Raw genomic sequence first — 15,042 nt, forward strand, 5'->3', positions numbered from 1 at the left:
GAAAATGTAGTACTTTATTCTGCCTCGTGTCAGTTGAAAGTTTAGTCTGTGTCACCAAAATAATAAACAAATCCAAATCCAACCAGACAGGCTTTTTTTCTTCATTAAAGGATTCTGCATTAGGAAATGAAAATGTTTGACAGAGTAAATGCAGAATGAATAACAGAGCAAGCATATGGCACCCTCGCACATGAAACCCTAGTCATTCATCAAGCTGTGTGGTGTGACATGTCTGCTTCCTGCTGTCCTTGTGTCCTTGGGTACTGTGACTGCTTGGTGATGGGACAGACCTAAGAGACAAGGCTGGACATGTCTCTCTTGAGTTTTATTTTTCACCCCTTCCCCACACATTTATACTTCCCATATTAAATGAAAATCAGAAATGTTGGCAACAGAACTTTAGTGGGTCTGATTTCTCTCATCTATGAGATGTATGGGATGAGATTGAAGAACTCTTTTGGCTCAAGATCAATGATTAAATATTCCAAAAGACATATTTTCCTGAGTGCCTTTGATTTATTGTAGTGTTTTGAGTGACTTTGAGTTAGAGTATTTAAATTACTTATTTTTCAACTGTATTAGAAGAAGTAGATGTAGATATTTTATTATGAAATAGTCAATAGTTTATCAGTAATAGCTGAAGTTTCTAGGTGCCAGGCTCTGTTCTAAGTGTTTTATGTATATACTTAGAGGCCCAGTGCATGGATTCATGCACAGGTGGGATCCCTCGGCCTGGCCTGCAGGGATCAGGCCGAAACCAGCTCTCTGACATCCCCCGAGGGGTCCTGGATTGCAAGAGGGTGGTTCTCGGTGAAGCACCCTGGAATCGGGCTCCCTCATCTCTGGTTCTGGGTGCGTTGAGAACCGCAGCTGCCAAGTCATCGCAGCTTGGCAGCTCCTGTGTTGAGCGTCTGCCCCCTGGTGGTCATTGTGCATCATAGCTACCAGTTGGACGGTAGAACGGTCGCTTAGGCTTTTATATCTATACTAGAGGCCCAGTGCATGAAATTCATGCCCGGGGGCGGGGGTGTCCCCCTCAGCCCAGCCTGCACCCTCTCCAATCTGGGACATCCCTCTCACAATCTGGGACCACTGACTCCTAACTGCTCACCTGCCTGCCTGCCTGATTGCCCCTAACTTCCCCCTGCCAGCCTGGTCGCTCCTTACTGCCCCCCCCCCCCGCTGGTCTGGTTGCCCCCAACTGTCTCCCCGCCCCCCCCACCCCCCCCGCTGGCCTGGTTGTCCCTAACTGCCCCCCCCGGCCTTGTTGCCCCTCACTGCCACCCCCCCCCACACCAGCCTGGTCGCCCCCAATCACCCCCTTGCGGGCCTGATTGCCCCATGCAGCCTGCTGCTTGGTCGTTTGGTCGCCCCTCACTAATCCCCCTGCCTGCCTGGTTGCTCAACGCAGCCTGTTTGGTTGTCTGTTCAGTTGCGATGGTCGCTTAGGCTTTTATATATATAGATCGTATCTAGTTCTCATAGCAAGCTCATAAATGGTTGCCATTTTTGTGGCCATTTGAGATGGAGAAACTGAACCACAGGGGTATGGGTGGCTTCAACAAGGTTCTATACTGGCTAGTGGAGCTGCTGGGCTATGGGTCTGGGCGGCATTACTCCACAGTTTACATGCTTAGTTGAAACTATACTGTCTCCCCAGCAAACAGATGCCTAGAACAAACTGCAACCTAGCGGACAGTTCCTCTCTAACATTATGGGAAGGGGGCCAAAAAGAACCTTTGCCTTACCTATATAATTTGAGTTTCTATTTCTAATGATAATATGTTTGTGTATTACTGAATGCAGTTAAAACTGTATAAGTTAAAATTGTCAAAGTCCTAAGTTGGGTTATTAATTTCCACTAGTTCACTGCCACTTAAAATTTTTTTCAACTAGAATCTTTTTTTTTTTAAAATATATTTTATTGATTTTTCACAGAGAGGAAGGGAGAGGGATAATAGGGAGTTAGAAACATCGATCAGCTGCCCCCTGCACACCCCCCACTGGGGATATGCCCACAACCAAGGTACATGCCCTTGACCTGAATCGAACCTGGGACCCTTCAGTCCACAGGCCGACGATCTATCCACTGAACCAAACCGGTTAGGGCTCAACTAGAATCTTAAAGCTGGTGGGTAATTTAGAGATCATTGAACACAATACCCTTGTTTTTCAGATGAGGAGACTGTGGCTCAGTGACTTACTCACAGAACAAATTAGTGACAGAGTAGGTCTGCTGATGCCCAATTTTGTATACTTTCTATTGCATATTTTGAGACATACCTTACGTGGAATAAAGCATACAGCTCTTAAATGAGCAGTTTGAATTTCAGCAAATGACTCTACACATGAACCCAATTAAAAAGCCAAGATGTAGATCATTCCCATGACCCCTGGACGTTTCATTGTGCTAGGCATCTTTTTGAAAACTTTTCCTTTGTTCATTAGTGTATATTAGTAAGAATTTAAGTGCTTACATTTCATGTGTGTCCACACATTTTACGGTTCTCAACAAAGACACAGCTTAATGTGTAGATACTTCCTTCAAGACAGAAACAGGGTTTTCACAAAGTCCTATGCTCTTCTACAAACCAGTTTCTAATGCTGAAGTTGCTAGTGTTCCTTGTTTAGAATCAATTACTCAAATTGGCTTTATCCTGACGTAGTTATCATTTCATACAAAATTATTCTTCCATCCTTTGATGCCTAAGCTCCCCAGACATATTTATAGTCAAAGTACATGTCTTTTTTTTTTTTTTTTTAACCAAGCAGTTTATATGTTACTAGAGGCCCAGTGCACTAATTTGTGCACAGGTAGGGTCCGGCTGGCCCAGCCCAAATCAGAGCAGATTGGGGCCGGGCCTGTCAGGAGGAGGAGATGGTAGGAGATTGGCTGGCCAGCCGGCCCACCCTGATCAGGGCCTGATCAGGGTCAGGCCAGCTTGGGGGAGGGGCCGAGGGCAATTGGGTGGTGGGCCCCATCCCCAGTTGGGATGGGTGGGCCAATTGTGGGTCAGTGGATGAGGGAGGGTCAGTGGGAGGTTTGCCGGCCAGCCCCACCCCCAATTGGTGTGTGTGTGGCCGATTGGGGGTGGAGTTGGCTGGGGGGAGGGGCCACAGGCTGATTGGGGTGGTGGGAGCTGATGGGGGGGGCCAGCTGTGGGGAGGGGCTGTGGATGGTGGGCCAGCCAGCCCCGCCCCCGAATGGAGTGGGGGGGTTTATCAGGGGCCAGCAGCCTGGGGGAGGGGCCATGCGTGGTTGGCCAGCTGGCCCTGCACCTCATCGGAGTGGGGGGGGCCAATTGGGAGTGGAGCTGACTGGGGGGGAGGGGCTGCAGGCCGATAGGATGGTGGGGGCCCATTGGGGCAGGACTGGCCAGGGGGAGGGGCCTCAGGCAGTTGGTAGCCGGCCTTGCTCCTGATCAGGGTGGGAGGTCTGATCTGGGGTGGGGCTGGGCGGGGGGTGAGGCTGCAGGAGGTTGGCCAGCTGGCCCCACTCCCTTTTGGGGTGGGGTGGGCCTATCGGGGGTGGGACCGGCCAAGGGGAGGGGCCACGGGAGGTTGGCCAGCCCAACCCTCTGATCAGCCTGTTCTAGCTGGCGTCATAGCGACTGGTCGTTCTGGTCGTTATGGCGTTCCTGTCGCTGGCTTTTTATATAGAGAGAGGATTTGTCTGTTAGGGTTTGTGTGATGTTTCGATTCAGATTTCCTCATGATTAGATGTCTGGGGGAAAGGTCGTGTCTTTAGGGTATGGCATCTAGAGCCACATGATAGCCATCTGCTCCTCATTGGTGATGTTAATAATGATTACTGATTAAAATGTTTGGTTACTCCACAACACAGTTCCTTTTTGCCCCCTAACATACAATAAGCAGTCTGAGGGGTGATGCATTAAGAACACTTAAATATCATGCTTCTGATCCCAGTCTCTCCCCAGACTGAGTATTTACCTCGGTTCCTTTTTAAGACACATTTCGCAAGGCTTATTTACATATATCCCAGGTAAACAGGAAAACTGGAGTGATTTTGTTGAGGTTGTCTCTTTGCCTGCATAACGTGCCCCCATCCAAACCTGTCTTGTTGGTACCACAATTGAAACCTATCTCAAAATGCCATCTTCTCTCCTTCTCTCAATTAGATTGAATGTATTCCTCCTTAATCTCCAGGAACACTTGTACTTTTCTCGGGGCACATATTCTACTTCGTGCTTACCACAAATGGTGTACTTCCCTTATTCTAGTTATCAGACAATAAGTGCTTTGAGGGCATGGGCTGTGTCTTATTCATTTCTGTATCCTCTACTGGGCCCAGAAGAGACAATCCCTGGGAGACATGTGATCAGTGTTTATTCAAGAAATACATATTTACTCCTACTACTCACCCCTTCTGATGTGCTAGTTGAATACTCAGTTGAATATTTCAAGAACTCAGTTTCATCTCTTTAGCATCTCTTAACCTCCTGTTTTAACAACATTTTGCTATTTTGCCCTTGAAGTAAGAATGGAAACCCTTCAATGTCATTTCTGTACTCTTAGCTCAGGTGTTAAGAAAAGTGTTGAGTGAATGAGTTGCTTCCTTACTGTGAGGATTATGTTTCATGTTTTCATCTAAGTCTCTTACTAGAGCACTGGGCCAGCTTCTCATTGTTTTGACAAGAAGGTATGATGAGGTCTGCTCTTCCTCTGGGGCATTCTTCTAACACTTATTAAGAATAACTCCATGTGTATTGATAGAACAGATCTCTACCTAAAGATTACCCTGTGTTCCGGTTTTAGAAACTGAAAGTATAACCTGTCAAAATCACAGGAATTAGGAGCCAAGGTTATTAATTTGTTCAGATAGTATTAATTTGTTTTGCCAAGACATGTAAGAACAATCATTAATTTAGTTTATAAGTTTAATGAATAATTGGAAGAACAACAATTGTAAGTAGGTCAATCAAATGTTATGGTACAACTAACTTGCAGTTATACAGGGTGTCCAGAGAGATGGACGCTAGGCTTTTTATTACTTTATGTAGAAAATGTATAAAATACATATTTTCTAAAGTGTTTTTAAGTGTTGTTTTTTAAATGGATGGAACTACATAATTCTTTATAGTGGGGCTTTCCTTAGAATCTTAACTAGTCTATTATTTTAAGAAGAATTTTACGATTTTATAATAGTTTTAGAATTCCAGAAAAGTTGCAAAGATAGTACAGAGAGCGTGCATATACTCCTCACACAGCTTCTTCTATTGTTAACATCCTACAGCACTAGGCACAGTTGTTATGAATTAGAAATAAACATTGGTATATTATTATTAACTAAACTTAATACTTTATTCAGATTTCACCAGTTTTTCTCTATAATGTCCTTTTATTTGTTCTGGTATCCCATCTAGGACATCACATTACATTTAGTCATATGTTTCCCTAGCCTCCTCTGGTGTTGTGACAGTTTCTCAGACTTTTCTTGTCTTTGATGACCTTGATAGTTTTTAAAGTAACTAGTCAATATATATATATATATATATTTTACAAAATGTCCCTCAATTTGGATTTCTTCATCTCATATTAGACAGAGGTCATGGGTTTGGGGGAGGAAGACCACAGAGATGTAGTGCCATTTTCATTACATCATATTAAGGTTACACACTATCAACATGACTCATCATGTTGTTGTTAATCTTTTTTAAAAAAATATATATTTTATTGAATTTTTTACAGAGAGGAAGGGAGAGGGATAGAGAGATAGAAACATTGATGAGAGAGAAACATAGATCAGCTGCCTCCTGCACACCTCCTACTGGGGATATGCCTGCAACCAAGGTATATGCCCTTGACCAGAATCGAACCCGCGACCCTTCAGTCCCCAGGCCGAGCCAAACCGGCTAGGGCTGTTGTTAATCTTGAGCACCTGGTCAGGGTAGTGAGGTTTCTCCACTGCAAAGCTACTTTTTTTTTTTTTTTTCCCTTTCCCATGTTCTTCTCATTGGAAACCAGTCATTATGTCCAGCCTGCTCTAAAGAGGGGAAGGGGATAGAAAGTTAAGTTCTACTTCTTGGAGGGGAGATTATCTACATAAATTATTTCAAATTCTTCTGAAAGGGAGATTGAGCTCTTCCCATTTATTTAATCATTTATTTGCATCAGTATGGACTCATAGATATTTATTTTATATTTTAGTTTAAAATCCAATATTTTGTTATTTATTTTATTGCTTAAATTGTTCCAGCTTTATGAAACAGACAGTGGAATCTCAGAGGGAAGGTGCAGGTGGATGGGCGGGAAGAGATCAACCAAAGAACTTGCATGCATATATGTATGACCCATGGACACAGACAATCAGGTGGGGACAGGGGTGGGCTAGAAGGAATCAACAGGGGGAAAAAGAGGACATCAGGAGCTCTTTGGGAGCAGGCCTTTGGGAGCTCTTTTAATTGGTTCCTGTGTCTCTTTGATGTGTCCCATCATTTTGTTTTTTGAGCACTTCCTTATTTATAGATGGGGAAATTGAGGCCAAAAGTGAGGGGTGACATTGACAGTATCTCCTTTGTGATCTGATTCTTTGACCCCGCATTTTCACTGATTCCCTGAGTTGGTAAGGTAGATATTTGTGCTAGGTTTCCAATATGGCCCAGTGGGTCTGCTTCCCCAGTTAACCTGAGGTGGACACTCTTGGTGCACCGCTTTGTGGACTGTGTGTACAGCCTTGTTGTAATTAAGTCTTTATTGTTGTTGGTATCACTGGGAAGAATTGACCTCCAGGCCAGTTGGCTGTAAGGATCAGCTGTGTCTATGCTGGGAGAAGTTCGGTACTGGAGACAGCCTTATAGGATTAGACTTGCCAAATTGCAATAGGCTCTGTGCTCAGCTTGGATGGGGTGGAGTCTCAGTCTTGGCTTCCTGTCAGCCTTGCCCTTGCGCGCATGTGCGCTTTCAGTCCTCCGCCTTCCCCAGCTCGAGTCTCCGCCTGAGAGTCCCAGACTCCCCCCACAAGAGCGTGGGTCCCCAGGGGCTCGCCTGGAACTGGGGTTCACTGCAGTCAGAACTGGGGCTCAGTGCCGTCAGGAGCCTCTGACTCCCTTCCACTAGGGAAAGCCTGTGGCAACCTCCGCAGCCTTTGTGTGCACTGGCACGCGTGCACGTGCGCACTTTCAGTCCTCCGCCTTCCCCGGCTCCTGAGTCTCCGCCCGAGAGTCCAGACTCCCCCCACAAGAGCGTGGGTCCCCAGGGGCTCGCCTGGAACTGGGGTTCATTGCAGTCAGAACTGGGTCTCAGTGCAGTCAGGATCCTCTGACTCCCTTCCACTAGGGAAAGCCTGTGGCAACCTCTGCAGCCTTTGTGCGCACTGGCCCGCGCGCGCCTTCAGACTTCTGCCTTTCCCAGCTCGAGTCTCCGCCCGAGAGTCCAGACTCCCCCCGTAAGAGCGTGGGTTTCCAGGGGTTCGCCCGGAACTGGGGTTCAGTGCAGTCAGAACTGGGGTTCAGTGCGGTCGGAGGCTTCCTTCCCCCTTCCGCCAGAGAAAGTCAGCCAGGCTCTCAGCCACCCTTCCTCTCTGCGCGCACAAAGCCCCTTTGCCGTACCTCCAATTCTCTGTGAGCTTTTCTTTTTCCTTCTAGTTGTAGAATTTTCACTCAGCCAGCTTTCCTGTGGTTCTGGATGGTGTCCGTTCTGTCTTTTAGTTGTAGTTTTGAAATTGTTGTGCGAGGCAGCAGTTTAGGTGTTTACCTATGCCGCCATCTTGGTTTCTCTCGACAGTATCTCATAGCCTATGGATGGCTGACCTGGGATAAGTCCTACTCCTTTTGCTACACCATGTACCTCCTGGGAAGGGTTGAAAATCCATGGTGGGTTTTACAAAGCATTTTGAAGCCTTGACCAATTATCCCTGCCATTGCTCTTTCTGAATTGATACATTTTTCTCTCTCATACACTGGAATCTTTAGAGTGAGAAATACTTTCTTGTCTTTTTAATGAGGAAAGGTTACAATAATTATTCTCTGAGTTGATCATTTCATCCATCAGCTCAGCCATCTCTATGATTTGAGGGAGAGGCCAAAAAAGGCGGGGGAAGACATTTCGCAGCTATGATAAATATCTGTCTTCTAAGCCTTTCTGTCAATTCCTAAGAGATGTGTCACCAAGAAGCCCTGAAAGCTACATTTTGTCTATGTAGACAAATGATTATAATGAGCAGTTTCAAAAAATACTAAATTTCCAGTGTGTAATTTCTTAAAGATATACACATAAATTTAACAGATATTTATAGATGACCTTTTTATGTACAAAAATGTTGGTTTTCTTTGGGACATGAAAATTAAGAAGACACTCCAAAACCGGTTTGGCTCAGTGGATAGAGCGTCAGCCTGCGGACTGAAAGGTCCCGGGTTCGATTCCGGTCAAGGGCATGTAACTTGGTTGCGGGCACATCCCCAGTAGGAGGTGTGCAAGAGGCAGCTGATCGATGTTTCTCTCTCATCGATGTTTCTGACTATCTATCCTTCTTCCTTCCTCTCTGTAAAAAATCAATAAAATATATTAAAAAAAAAATTAAGAAGACATGATCCCTGATACCTTTTTAAAAATATATATATTTTATTGATTTTTTACAGAGAGAAGGGAGAGAGATAGAGAGTTAGAAACATCGATGAGAGAGAAACATCGATCAGCTGCCTCCTACACACTCCCTACTGGGGATGTGCCTGCAACCAAGGTACATGCCCTTGACCAGAACTGAACTTGGGGCCCTTGAGTCCACAGGCCGAAGCTCTATCCACTAAGCCAAACTGATTAGGGCCCTGATAACCTTTTTTAACGAGCTTATTACATGGTAGAGAAGGCAGATATATGTCATTAATTACAATAGAATAAAATAAGAGTCATAAAGATAAAACTATTGATGCCCTAGCCAGTTTGGCTCAGGGGATAGAGCATCGGCCTGAGGACTGAAGGCCCCAGGTTCGATTCCAGTCAAGGAACATACCTGGATTGCAGGCTTGATCCCTAGCCCTGTGGGAGGCAACCAATCAATGTGTCTCTTTCACATCAATGTTTCTCTCTATGTGTCTCTCTCCCTTCTTTCCACTCTCCCTAAAATTTCAATGGAAAAATATTCTTGGGTGAGAATTAGCAAAAACAAAACAAACAAACAAAAAAATCTGATAAAGCACTAGAAAAAGAACAATCAAGTTCAATTCAGAGGATCAGGGAAGACTTTCCAAAAGATTTGAGCAGGACTTTGAATGTTGATCAGATTTTAATAGTTTTAGTTGGGGATGAAAGCTTTATAGGCCAAAGGAAATGCACGAGAAAATGTGCATGAATGGTGATCAGGGAAGAAAAAGAAAAATGGATTAAGAAATATGTAGTAGTCTCTTTTTGGTGGCATCTCAGAGGCTGTTGGCTGCTTCAGGATGAAGCTCAACACCTCCTTTGCAGCCACTGGCTGCCAGAAACTCATCGAAGTGGACGATGAACAAAAACTTTGTAACTTTTATGAGGAGCGTATGGCCACAGAAGTTGCTGCTGACGCTCTGGGAGAAGGATGGAAAGATTATGTGGTCCAAATCAGTGGTGGGAATGACAAGGTTTTCCCATGAAGCAGGGTGTCTTGACCCAGGGCACAGTCTGCCTGCTGCTGAGTAAGGGGCACTCCTGTTACAGACCAAGGAGAACTGGAGAGAGAAAATGCAGATCTGTTTGGGGTTGCATTGTGAATGTAATCTCAGAGTTCTCAACCTGATCATTGTAAAAAAAGGGGAGAAAGATATTCCTGGTCTCACTGATACCGCTGTGCCTCATCACTTGGGGCCCAAAAGAGCTAGCAGAATCCACAAACTTCAGTCTCTCTAAAGAAGATGATCTTGGCAAATACGTTGTGAGAAAGCCTCTAAATGAAGAAGGTAGGACTAAAGCACCCAAGACTATCTTGTTCCTCCACATGTCTTGCAACACAAATGCAAGCATATTGCTCTGAAGAAAGAACGTACTAAGAAAAATAAGGAAGAGGCCGCAGAATATGCTCAACTTCTGGCTAAGAATGAAGGAGGCCAAAGAAAAACGCAGGAACAGATTACCAAGAGATTTAGACTGACCTCTCTGAGAGCTCCTACCTCCAAGTCTAAGTACAGTAAAAAATGAGATTTTTTTTAACAAATAAAGGACAGCAAATAAAAAAAAGAAAAAAATATATAGTAGTGACTTTGGTCATATATGCAGGGCTGTGATTGCCAAACTAGGGAGTCTGCTCCATTCAATAAGCTTGTGGGGTCTATGACAGGCTATTGAACAGGGAAGTGCATTATCTGGGATGTTTTTAGGAAGATGAAACTTGCAAGGTTAAGTACGAAGAGACTGATGGTGAACAGACCACTAACAAAGTTATTGTGAAACTTTCAACAAGAACTGTTGCAGGTCTGCATAGGAGGATAGCGTTACTACAGAAATAGGGAAGAGAGGGAGAGAGGATGGTTTGGGATGGATGTTTCAAACTGTAGAGATCAAGGGGTTGTAAAGATATATATGTACATTTGTACATTTGGTGTGAGTGCATTTGCACAGGAAATAGACGCTAGGGTAGCTGTTTGTTATATTATCTTCGTTATTTTCTGTTCTCTAAGGTAAGTTTCTTATATGTTGTAACAATACTATGAAACTGAGACCTAGAGAGGTTGATTGGTTTGCTCATGTTCTCACTGTTCATTAATCTAATCACCTATTGTGGACTGACTATGTGCCAGATCCTATTCTAGTAAATGCCAAAACTTGGGTCAGATCTGTCTTCAAACTTGAAGTTTTACTACATGAGAAAATGAGAGGTAGTTTAGATCCATAAGTGAAAAAAAATATGGTGAAAATAAGATGAAGATACCATCTTGGGAAACACTATGCTTTGGAGAATGAGGGGAAGAAAAATAAGGCCCAGAAGAAGACAGGTAAGGTGCAGGTAAAGGGAAGAAGAAAATAAGAATAGCATTATGTCTCAGAAGAGGAGAGAGAGCTAGAATGAGAAGGAAGAAATATTTATCCAGCCAACAGTGTCAAATGCTGTGGAACAAGCAAGGAACTGAAAATTGAGCACTATTCTTAATTTGGCTGTGAGTTGATTAGATGAATCTCCCCAAAATGGGGAGAAAGTAGCCAGATTTCATGGAATCCTATATAATTAAAGAGTAATATGCAAATTAATCATCACTCCACCACACCCACCAGCCACGCCCACCAGCCAATCAGGAGTGAGTATGCAAATTAACCCAACTAAGATGGCTGCGGCCATGGAGAGAGCAGGAGGAAAGCTTGGGTTTCCCCGGCGATGGAGGAAGCCAAGCTTTCCGCACACCCTGGCCGGCCCACTCCAGGCTACAAAGTTTCAATTATAGAAGGTAAATAAATCCCAACAAAAAGGGCGGCAGCCACGGAGCTGGAGAGAGCAGGAGGCTAGGGTTGCCCCGGTGATGGAGGAAGCCAAGCTTCTGAAGCCCTGCCCTGCCTTGGCCTCCGCTACAGTTTCAATTATAGAAGATAAATAAATCCCAACAGAAATGGCTGCTGCCACCGAGCGAGCAGAAGGCTTGGCTCTGCTCCAGGCTACAAAGTTTCAATTGTAGAAGATAAATCCCAGATACCAGGGCCTCCGCTTAGGTCGCCAGGGGGTGTGGCCGGCCTGCAAACCACCACAGGCCCCTCACCCAGGCTGCCCCACGCCCCAAGGGAACCCCCACCCTGATCTGGGACACCCTTCAGGGCAAACCAGTCGGCCCCCACCCATGCACCAGGCCTCTATCCTATCTAATACAAGAGTAATATGCAGATAGACCATCACTCCAACACACAAGATGGGTGCCCCCATGTGGTTAAAGATCCTGCTCCCATGTGGACACAAGATGGCCACCACAAGATGGCCAGCAGGGGAGGGCAGTTGGGAGGGACCAGGCCTGCAAGGGAGGACAGTTGGGGGCCATCAAGCCTGAAGGGGAGGGCAGTTAGGGGTGACCAGGCCGGCAGAGGAGGGAAGTTGGGGGTGACCGGGCCTGCAGGGGAGAGCAGTTGGGAGTGACCAGGCCTGCAGGGGAAGGCAGTTAGGGGTGACCAGGCCTGCAGGAGAGGGCAGTTAGGGGCAAGCAGGCTGGCAGGGGAGCAGTTAGGCATCAATCAGGCTGGCAGGGGAGTGGTTAGGGGGTGATCAGGCTGGCAGGCAGAAGCGGTTAGGGGCAATCAGGAAGGCAGGCAGGTGAGCAGTTGTGAGCCAGCAGTCCTGGATTGTGAGAGGGATGTCCGACTGCCTGTTTAGGATTGGGCCTAAACGGGCAGTCGGACATCCCTCATGGGGTCCCAAATTGGAGAGGGTGCAGGCTGGGCTGAGGGACTCCCTCCCCCGCCCATACACGGATTTCGTGCACCGGGCCTCTAGTTAAGGAATAAACGGGTAATACAGTGGAGGCAATGAGCAGAGATAGTTTGGTAAACACGAGGAAAAGGAGACAGTGATCAACAAAATGGAAAGTGTAGGAGACAAAGGGGTTGAGGATTCTAGGAAGGTAGTGAATTATCTGAACGTTGGACCAGGATTGGGAAGCAAATCAAGCTGAACTGAGATAGATTATGGGATTGTGGGCTGTTACAAAGATCAAAGGGCTGTGGGATAAAAGAATGGGAAAGTTGGGGAGATGGCTGATTATGGTCCTATAGAATGAATTGAATTTCAGTTTAAGATTTTAGAAATGGGGCAGTATCCTATATAATAAAACCCGATAAGCAAATTGATCAAATGGCAAAACGACCAGTTGCTATGATGCGCACTGACCACCGGGGGGCAGATGCTCAATGCAGAAGCTGCCCCCTGGTGGTCATTGTGCTCCCACAGGGGGAGCACCTCTCAGCCAGAAGTTGTGCTTGTGACTGGCGAGTGCAGTGGTGGGAGCCTCTCCCACCTCCGTGGAAGCACTAAGGAGCAGTGAGCAGAGCAGTAAGGAGCAGCGAGCAGGCAGGTGGTAAGGAACGAGGGATCCCAGACTATGAGAGGGATGTCTGACTGCTGGCTTAGGCCTGATACCTTCAGGGATTGGGCCTAAGCTGGCAGTTGGACATCCCCCGAGGGGTCCCAGACTGCAAGAGGGTGCAGGCCGGGCTGAACGCCCCCCCCTGCCTCCGTGCATAAATTTCGTGCATTGGGCCTGTAGTATATAATTTAAAAAGCTAAGATTTAACTATATTGAAAGGAGGCTGAGTTGGAATGAAGATAGAGTTTTCTGGGATTGAAGAGGAAGGAGGCCCATGTCAGGGTCATCAGTAGGTATGGATCTTCCCAAAGATGATGGAGTGTTTCTAGTGTAGAGGAAGAGCCAAAGATAATGGTGGAGGACTGGGTGTGGAGGAAGATACGGAGCCTGGTTCTAAAGCAACTGGGGAGAATCCTTCAGGTCTGTGAACTGCCATAAGGAGGGATGGCAGATGGAAATCAGATGTTCTTCACCTGAAATGAGGAGAGGTTATTAAATAAAGGTTTGGGAATATAAGACAATGTGAGAGGTGTGTGAAGAAAGCATAAAGAATGCTTATTCACATTAGAAGGGAATGCTTATTCACATTAGAAGTCACATTAAAGAAGTTGATGAAGAGAGGATCCAAGATGGCGGCGTAGGTAAACACCTGAACTGCTGCCTCGCACAACAATTTCAAAACTACAACTAAAAGACAAAACGTCTATCACCCAGAACCACGGGAAACCTGGCTGAGTGGAAGTTCTACATCTAGAAGGAAAGAAAAGAGCATTGAGACGTGAACAAGTGCTGAAAAGCTGAGGTACTGAGGCGCGCAATCCAGCTGGTGGCAGGCGTTGCTTATTTCAACCTGAAGGGAGACAAGCCCCCGATTACTCTGAAATCCAGTTTCTGGGGAGACGCCGGGGACCCAAACTCCTACGGGGAGAAGCTGGACTGTCTGTCATTGTGTCAGAAAGTGAGGGTGGCTTGCTTGCAGAGCTGCGCACAGGAATAATTGTTTACTGCACTGGGGCGCGGGACGCAGGGACGCGGTCAGAGACGCAGAGCTGGCTAACTGGCAGCCATCGCTGTTGGCCACGCCCTAGCCTAGTGATGCCCTGACACCCCGCCCCGCACAACCTACAAACCCACCCAACTCCAAGCAGCAGCTTTATTTTTTTTTAATTTTTATTTATTTATTTTTATTTTTTTTTTTATAAATCTTTATTCAGATTATTACAATTGTTTCTCCTTTTCCCCCCCAAAGCTCCCCTCCACCCGGTTCCCACCCCACCTTCTGCCCTTACATCCCCCCCACTGTCCTCATCCATAGGTGTATGATTTTTGTCCAGTCTCTTCCTGACCCCCCCATACCCCTTTCCCCCTGAGAATTATCAGTCCACTCCCTTTCTATGCCCCTGATTCTATTATATTCACCAGATTATTCTGTTCCTCAGGTTTTTAAATTCAATTGATTTTTTAGGTTCACTTGTTGATAGATATGTATTTGTTGTTCATAATTTTTCTCTTTACTTTTTTCTTCTTCCTCTTCTTTCAGAATACCTTTCAGCATTTCATATAATACTGGTTTGGTGGTGATGAACTCCTTTAGCTTTTTCTTATCTGTGAATCTCTTTATCTGCCCTTCAATTCTGAATGATAGCTTTGCTGGGTAGAGTAATCTTGGTTGTAGGTTCTTGCTATTCATCACTTTGAAAATTTCTTGCCACTCCTGTCTGGCCTGCATAGTTTCTGTTGAGAAGTCAGCTGACAGTCGTATGGGTGCTCCCTTGTAGGTAATTAACTGTTTTTCTCTTGCTGCTTTTAATATTCTCTCTCTGTCTTTTGCTCTTGGCATTTTAATTATGATGTGTCTTGGTGTGGTCCTCTTTGGGTTTCTTTTGTTTGGGGTTCTGTGCGCTTCCTGGACTTGTAAGTCTATTTCTTTCACCAGGTGGGGGAAGTTTTCGGTCATTATTTCTTCCAATAGGTTTTCAGTATCTTGCTCTCTCTCTTCTCCTGGCTCCCCCATAATTCTGATGTTGGTACGCTTGAACTTGTCCCAGAGGCTTCTTAC

The 15,042-nt window shown here is 45.7% G+C and overlaps 1 pseudogene across 1 annotated transcript; it reads left to right on the forward strand.

The window, feature by feature from the left end:
* The first annotated feature begins 9,365 nt into the window (after window positions 1–9,365).
* On the forward strand, window positions 9,366–10,125 carry LOC308252443 (small ribosomal subunit protein eS6-like; annotated as a pseudogene). The gene has a single exon. The product of its transcript is annotated as a small ribosomal subunit protein eS6-like (transcript).
* The last annotated feature ends 4,917 nt before the right edge of the window (window positions 10,126–15,042 follow it).

The sequence above is a fragment of the Plecotus auritus genome (assembly GCF_963455305.1).
Source record: "Plecotus auritus genome assembly, chromosome: 6".
Lineage (NCBI taxonomy): Eukaryota > Metazoa > Chordata > Mammalia > Chiroptera > Vespertilionidae > Plecotus > Plecotus auritus.